Raw genomic sequence first — 6,742 nt, forward strand, 5'->3', positions numbered from 1 at the left:
GACAGCAGACCTATTCACAGAGATCTGGCAGGCCAGAAAGGACTGGCATGATATATTCAGAGTAATAAATGAGAAAAATATGCAGCCAAGAATACTATATCCAGCTAGACTATCACTGAAAACAGAAAGGGAGATAAAAAGCTTTCAGGACAAACAAAAACTAAAAGAATTTGCAAATGCCAGACATCCCTACAGGAAATATTGAAAGGGCTCCTCTAAGCAAAGAGAGAGCCTGAAAGTAACAGACCAGAAAGGAACAGAGACAATACACAGTAACAGTCACCTTACAGGCAATACAATGGCAGTAAATTCATGTCTTTAATAGTTACCCTGAATGTAAATGGGCTAAATGCTCCAATTAAAAGACACAGTGTATCAGAATGGATTAAAAAAACAAGACCCATCAATATCCTGTCTGCAGGAAACTCATTTTTGACCCAAAGACACCTCCAGATTTAAAGTCAGGAGGTGGAAAACAATTTACCATACTAATCAACATCAAAAGAAAGCTGGGTGGCAATCCTTATATCAGAGAAATTAGATATTAGCCAAAGACTATAATAAGACATGAGGAAGGGCACTATATCATACTTAAAGGGTCTGTCCAAAAAGAAGATCTAACGATCTCAACCACAAGAGGAAAGTTAAAAAAAAAAAAAAAAAGCCTCAAATACAGGATGCTAAAGAGCATCCTGCTAAAGAATGAATGGGTCAACCAGGAAATGAAAGAATAATTTTTTAAAAATTCATGGAAACAAATGAAAATGAAAGCACAACAGTTCAAAAGTTTTGGGATGCAGCAAAGGCAGTCCTGAGAGGAAAGTATATAGCAATACAAGCCTTGCTCAAGAAACAAGAAAGGTCTCAATTACACAACCTAACACTACAGCTGAAAGAGCTGGAGAAAGAACAGGAAAAAATAAAAAAAAAAGCCTAAATCCTGCAAAAGAGAAATAATAAAGACCAGAGCAGAAATCAATGAAATAAAAACCAAAAGCACAGTAGAACAATCAACAAAACTAGGAGCTGGTTCTTTGAAAGAATTAATAAGATTGATAAACTCCTGCCAGACTTATCCAAAAGAAAAAAGAAAGGACCCAAAATGATAAAATCATGAATGAAAGAAGAAAGATCACAAACAATACCAAAGAAATACAATTATAAGAACAAATTATGACCAGCAAATTTGACAATCTGGCAGAAATGGATGCATTCCTAGAGACATATAAACACCAAAACTGAACCAGGAAGAAATAGAAAGCCTGAACAGACCCTTAACCAGTAATGAGATTGAAGCAGTCATCAAAAACTTCCCAACAAACAAGAATCCTAGGCCAGATGTCTTTCCAGGGGAACTCTACCAAATATTTATTTTTTTAAAGATTTTATTTATTTATTTGATAGACAGAGATCACAAGGAGGCAGAGGGGCAGGCAGAGAGAGAGAAGGGGAAGCAGGCTCCCTACTGAGCAGAGAGCCTGATGTGGGCTCGATCCCAGGACCCTGGGATCATGACCTGGGCCGAAGGCAGAGGCTTTAACCCACTGAGCCACCCAGGTGCCCCTAGTACAGCATTTAAATAATAATTTTTATAATGGGGAAAGATTTCTTTTTCTTTATGGATCAGTTTTATTTATTTATTTTTCATTCATGCATATTTTAAATATTTATTTGTTTTTTAATTAACATATAATGTATTATTTGCTTCAGAGGTACATGTCTGTGAATCATCAGTCTTACACAATTTACAGCACTCACCATAGCACATACCCTCCCCAATGTCCATACTTAGCCACCCCAACCCACTCATCCTCCTCCCCTCCAGCAGCCATCAGTTTGTTTCCTGAGATTAATTCTTTTATGGTTTTTCTCCCTCCCCAGTCCCAACTTGTTTAATTTATCCCTGCCTTCCCCCCACAACCCCCCTCCTTGCCTCTCAAATTCCTCATATCAGAGAGATCATATGACATTTGTCTTTCTCTGATTGACTTATTTCACTCAATGTAATACCCTCTAATTCTATCCACATCATTGCAAATGGCAAGAGTTCAGTTCTTTTTGATGGCTGCATAGTATTCCATTGTACATATACACCACATCTTCTTTATCCATTCATATGTTGATGGACATCTAGGTTCTTTCCATAGTTTGGCTATTGTGGACATTGCTGCTATAAACATTGGGGTGCATGTGCTCCTTCAGATTACTACATTTGTATCTTTAAGGTAAATACCCGGTAGTGTGCTTGCTAGGTTGTAGGGTAGCTCTATTTAACTTTTTGAGGAACCTCCATGCTGTTTTCCAGAGTGGCTGCACCAGCTTGCATTTCCACCAACAGTGTAGGAGGGTTCCCCTTTCTCCGCATCCTCACCAGCATCTGTCATTTCCTGACTTGTTCATTTTAGCCACTCTGACTGGTGTGAGGTGGTATCTCATTGTGGTTTTGATTTGTATTTCCCTGATGCTGAGTGATGTGGAGCACTTTTTCATGTGTCTGTTGGTCATTTGGATGTCTTCTTTGCAGAAATGTCTGTTCATGTCTTATGCCCATTTCTTGATTGGATTATTTGTTCTTTAGGTGTTGAGTTTGATAGGTTCTTTATAGATTTTGGATACTAGCCCTTATCTGATATGTCATTTGCAAATATCTTCTTACATTCTGTCAGTTGTCTTTTGGTTTTTTTGACTGTTTCCTTTGCTGTGCAAAAGCTTTTGATCTTGATGAAATCCCAATAGTTCATTTTGTCTTTGGTGATGTTTCTAGGAAGAAGTTGCTGTGGCTGAGGTCAAAGAGGTTGCTGCTTCTGTTCTCCTCAAGGATTTTGATGGATTCCTGTCTCACATTGAGGTCTTTCATCCATTTTGAGTCAGCTTTTGTGTGCAGTGTAAAGAAATGGTCCAATTTCATTTTTTTGCATGTGGCTGTCCAATTTTCCCAACACCATTTGTTGAAGAGGCTGTCTTTTTTCCATTGGACATTCTTTCCTGCTTTGTTGAAGATTAGTTGACCCTAGAGTTGAGAGTTAATTTCTGGGCTCTCTATTCTATTCCATTGATCTATGTGTCTGTTTTTATGCCAGTACCATATTGTCTTGATGATGACAGCTTTGTAATACAGCTTGAAGTCTGGAGTTGTGATGCCACCAACTTTGGCTTTCTTTTTCAATATTCCTCTGGCTATTCAGGGTCTTTTCTGGTTCCATAAAAACTTTGGATTATTTGTTCCATTTCTTTGAAAAATATTGATGGTATTTTGATAAGGATTGCATTAAATGTGTAGATTGCTTTAGGTAGCATAGACATTTTCATGATATTTGTTCTTCCAATTTATGAGCATGGAACTTTTTCCCATGTTTGTGTCTTCCTCAATTTCTTTCATGAGTACTCTATAGTACTCTATAGTACTCATAGTACTATATAGTTTTATGAGTACAGATTCTTTCCCTCTTTGGTTAGGTTTATTCCTAGGTATCTTATGGTTTTGGGTGCACTTGTAAATGGGTTTGACTCCTTAATTTCTCTTTCTTCTGTCTTGTCGTTGGTGTAGAGAAATGCAACTGATTTCTGTGCATTGATTTTATATCCTGACACTTCTCTGAATTCCTGTACAAGTTCTAGCAGTTTTGGAGTGGAGTCTTTTGGGTTTTCCACATAAAGTATCATATCATCTGCAAAGAGTGATAGTTTGACTTCTTCTTTGCCATTTTGGATGCCTTTTATTTCTTTTTGTTGTCTGATTGCTGAGGCTAGGACTTGCAGTACTATGTTGAAGTGGTGACAGTGGACAGCCCTGCTTTGTTCCTGACCTTAGGGGAAAGCTCTCAGTTTTTCCCCATTGTGAATGAAATTTTCTGTGAGTTTTTCATAGATGGCTTTGATGATATTGAAGTATGTACCCTCTATCCCTACACTTTGAAGAGTTTTGATCAAGAAAGGATGCTATATTTTGTCAAATGCTTTTTCAGCATCTATTGAGAGTATCTTATGGTTCTTGTCCTTTCTTTTATTACTGTATTGTATCACATTGATTGATTTGCAAATGTTGAACCACACTTGCATCCCAGGAATAAATCCCACTTGGTCATGGTACATAATCCTTTTAATGTACTGTTGGATCCTGGTGGCTAGTATTTTGGTGAGGATTTTAGCACCCATGTTGATGAGGGTTATTGCTCTGAAATTCTCCTTTTTGATGGGGTATTTGTTTGGTTTTGGGATCAAGGTAATGCTGGCCTTATAAAATGAGTTTGGAAGTTTTCCTTCTGTTTCTATTTTTAGAACAGTTTCAGGAGAATAGTTTTTAATTCTTCTTTAAATATTTGGTAGAGGGGCACCTGGGTGGCTCAGTGGGTTAAAGCCTCTGCCCGCATGGGGCTCTCTGCTCAGCAGGGAGCCTGCTTCCCTCTCTCTCTCTGCCTGCCTCTCTGCCTACTTGTGATCTGTCTCTCTGTCAAATAAATAAATAAAATCTTTTAAAAAAATTAAAAAAAATAAATGCTGTACTAAGCTATCATCTCATCAATTTAGAAAATTTAATTACCTTTGGAAAACTATTGCCTTGAAGTACCTGACATTATACTTAATGTGAATAAAGGATGACAATTGGCTTTCACTGGAAAGAAGAAAGAATTAAGAAGCTAACTCTCTCCAAGAGAGAACAGTAGAATACATAAGGAGACAAATAATTAACTTATGACCAAACTTCAACATCAATTTTATATGTGCCCTTTAAAGGGGTAAATGATGTGATAGGGTTCATGTGGGTTCAGGTATTCCTATTGTGCTTAATTTCATCTTTGAAATAGTAGATTCATTCAACATGTACTGAGCATCTAAAAGCAACTACTAAGAGCCAGGCACTTTTCTAGCTACCGGGAATAGAGCAGTTCACAAAATGAACAAGGTCTCTGACTTCATGGGATCTTTAGTGCACTATAATTTAATATAATTACAATAGAGCATTATGAATATATTGATATCCAAATGTATAAAGCAGTCATCTTGTATGTACCCACAACTCAAACACATAGTACCCAGCTGTGATCCTCATTTTGGTCACCAACACTTCTTTCCTAAGAATCAAGCCAAAATAACAAAAGTTGCCTCTTTAGCCACAGAGTCAGACTTGAACCAATTTCTAGACCTGTTTTGGCTTTTGCTCTTTGGTCTTATTTTGTATCAGACTGCGTCATCATTGTACCAATCCCCATTACCCTACTCTGGAGAGCCATCCTCCTCCACTGAGAAAATGCCTCCAGCAGCAGGCCAGTGGCAGGAGCACACCAGCTGTGTGTGTAGGCTCAGTGTCCTCAAAACCTTGCTGTCATTCCCCATTTCATCACATGACTTCTTTGACTTGTATTTTCTTAAAAGGACGGTATTTGTTGTGATGAGCATTAGGTGTTATATGTAAGTGATGAATCACTAAATTCTACTCCTGGGAACAATATTACATTATATGTTAAATAAAAATTTGAAACAAAAGAAGGTAAAAAAGAATAATAATGATGCAAACAATAACCTGGAAATCAAAGTGTTTTCCTGCTTCCCCTATAACCTCCATTCAAAACAATTATACAGAATTCTCTGACTGTGGTCCAGCCTGGATCTTACTGTGACATGGACATCTATGGCCATCTTAGCTTCCTGGGAAAAGGCAATGTGAACCTGGATTTCTTTATTGGGCATGAAATAATAGGAAAAGCAACATGTACCATGAAGTGGCCAACTCAGTATGGTATAGTTGAAGACTGTCACTTGATGGAAAGGTCTATGGAGCAAGTGTTCTTTAAATATGTAAAGCAGAATTTGAAAGTCATTGCTTTCTGCTGATTAAACCTCCACTAAATGCTCCAGAAAACAGAATACATTGTTAAAAATAATATTCAAGCCCTACAAAACTTCAGGCTTATACATAGCCATGCAGGCTGCTCTTGCATAAGCAGCATCCCGAGCATCAAAACAAGTAAGAAAATTGATAGTGACTGGTGTGGTGACAGTGAAGACGGTAACACTCCTGTCCTTCCTGGAGCTGAAGGACCTGTGATCTGCAGCTGTGGCAGGCACATTCCAACCACAGGGCAAGTTATAACATATTTCATTGAGCAACTGCTGAGAGGCTGAGAAGTAGGAATTCCTCCAGAGCAATCCCTGGAAACAGCTATGGAAGTAAAGAAGGGCTGTAATTATGTCTGCCCTGATTTAGGAAAAGAATTCAACAAGTATGACATAGGAGAGCCAAGTGGATTAACAGTCTACGGAATCAAGGCAATCTCAAAGAAAGAATTTTCCACTGACGTTGGTTATGATGGATCCTTGGGACCTGCATTCTTTTTCATCCAGAATTTGCTAATCCTGACTTCACACAACCTACCCAAAAAAGTACTGGATGAAGCAATTCAGAATTATCTGATTGGTGTCAGGATTCTCTCTACAATAATACTGATGTCCCTGAACTGGATGGGGAAGGACTTGGAATGCACTTTCCTATTCTGAAGGGAAAAAGTGACCAAGTAAAAGATAAATTTCAAAAAGTAGCCTCATGTACAATGAAGGGAATGCATTTAATGCCACTCAACTGTACACTTCAAAATAGTTAAAATGGTAAGTTTGTGCAATGTTCATGTTTCCACAATCAAATAAATAAATTTAAGAGAAAATTTTCAGGCAGCCTCATGACACTTGCCGTTACTCATTTATGGGGATTTCCGTATAATTAGGACAAGGGATTTCAGTAATTGGA

General features: G+C 37.9%; 1 pseudogene; it reads left to right on the forward strand.

Moving 5' to 3' along the window:
• Positions 1-5,670: 5,670 nt before the first annotated feature.
• On the forward strand, positions 5,671-6,495 carry LOC116864751 (annotated as a pseudogene).
• The last annotated feature ends 247 nt before the right edge of the window (positions 6,496-6,742 follow it).

Source organism: Lontra canadensis, unplaced genomic scaffold (assembly GCF_010015895.1).
Source record: "Lontra canadensis isolate GAN:19392208 unplaced genomic scaffold, GSC_riverotter_1.0 scaffold6, whole genome shotgun sequence".
Taxonomy (NCBI): Eukaryota; Metazoa; Chordata; class Mammalia; order Carnivora; family Mustelidae; genus Lontra; species Lontra canadensis.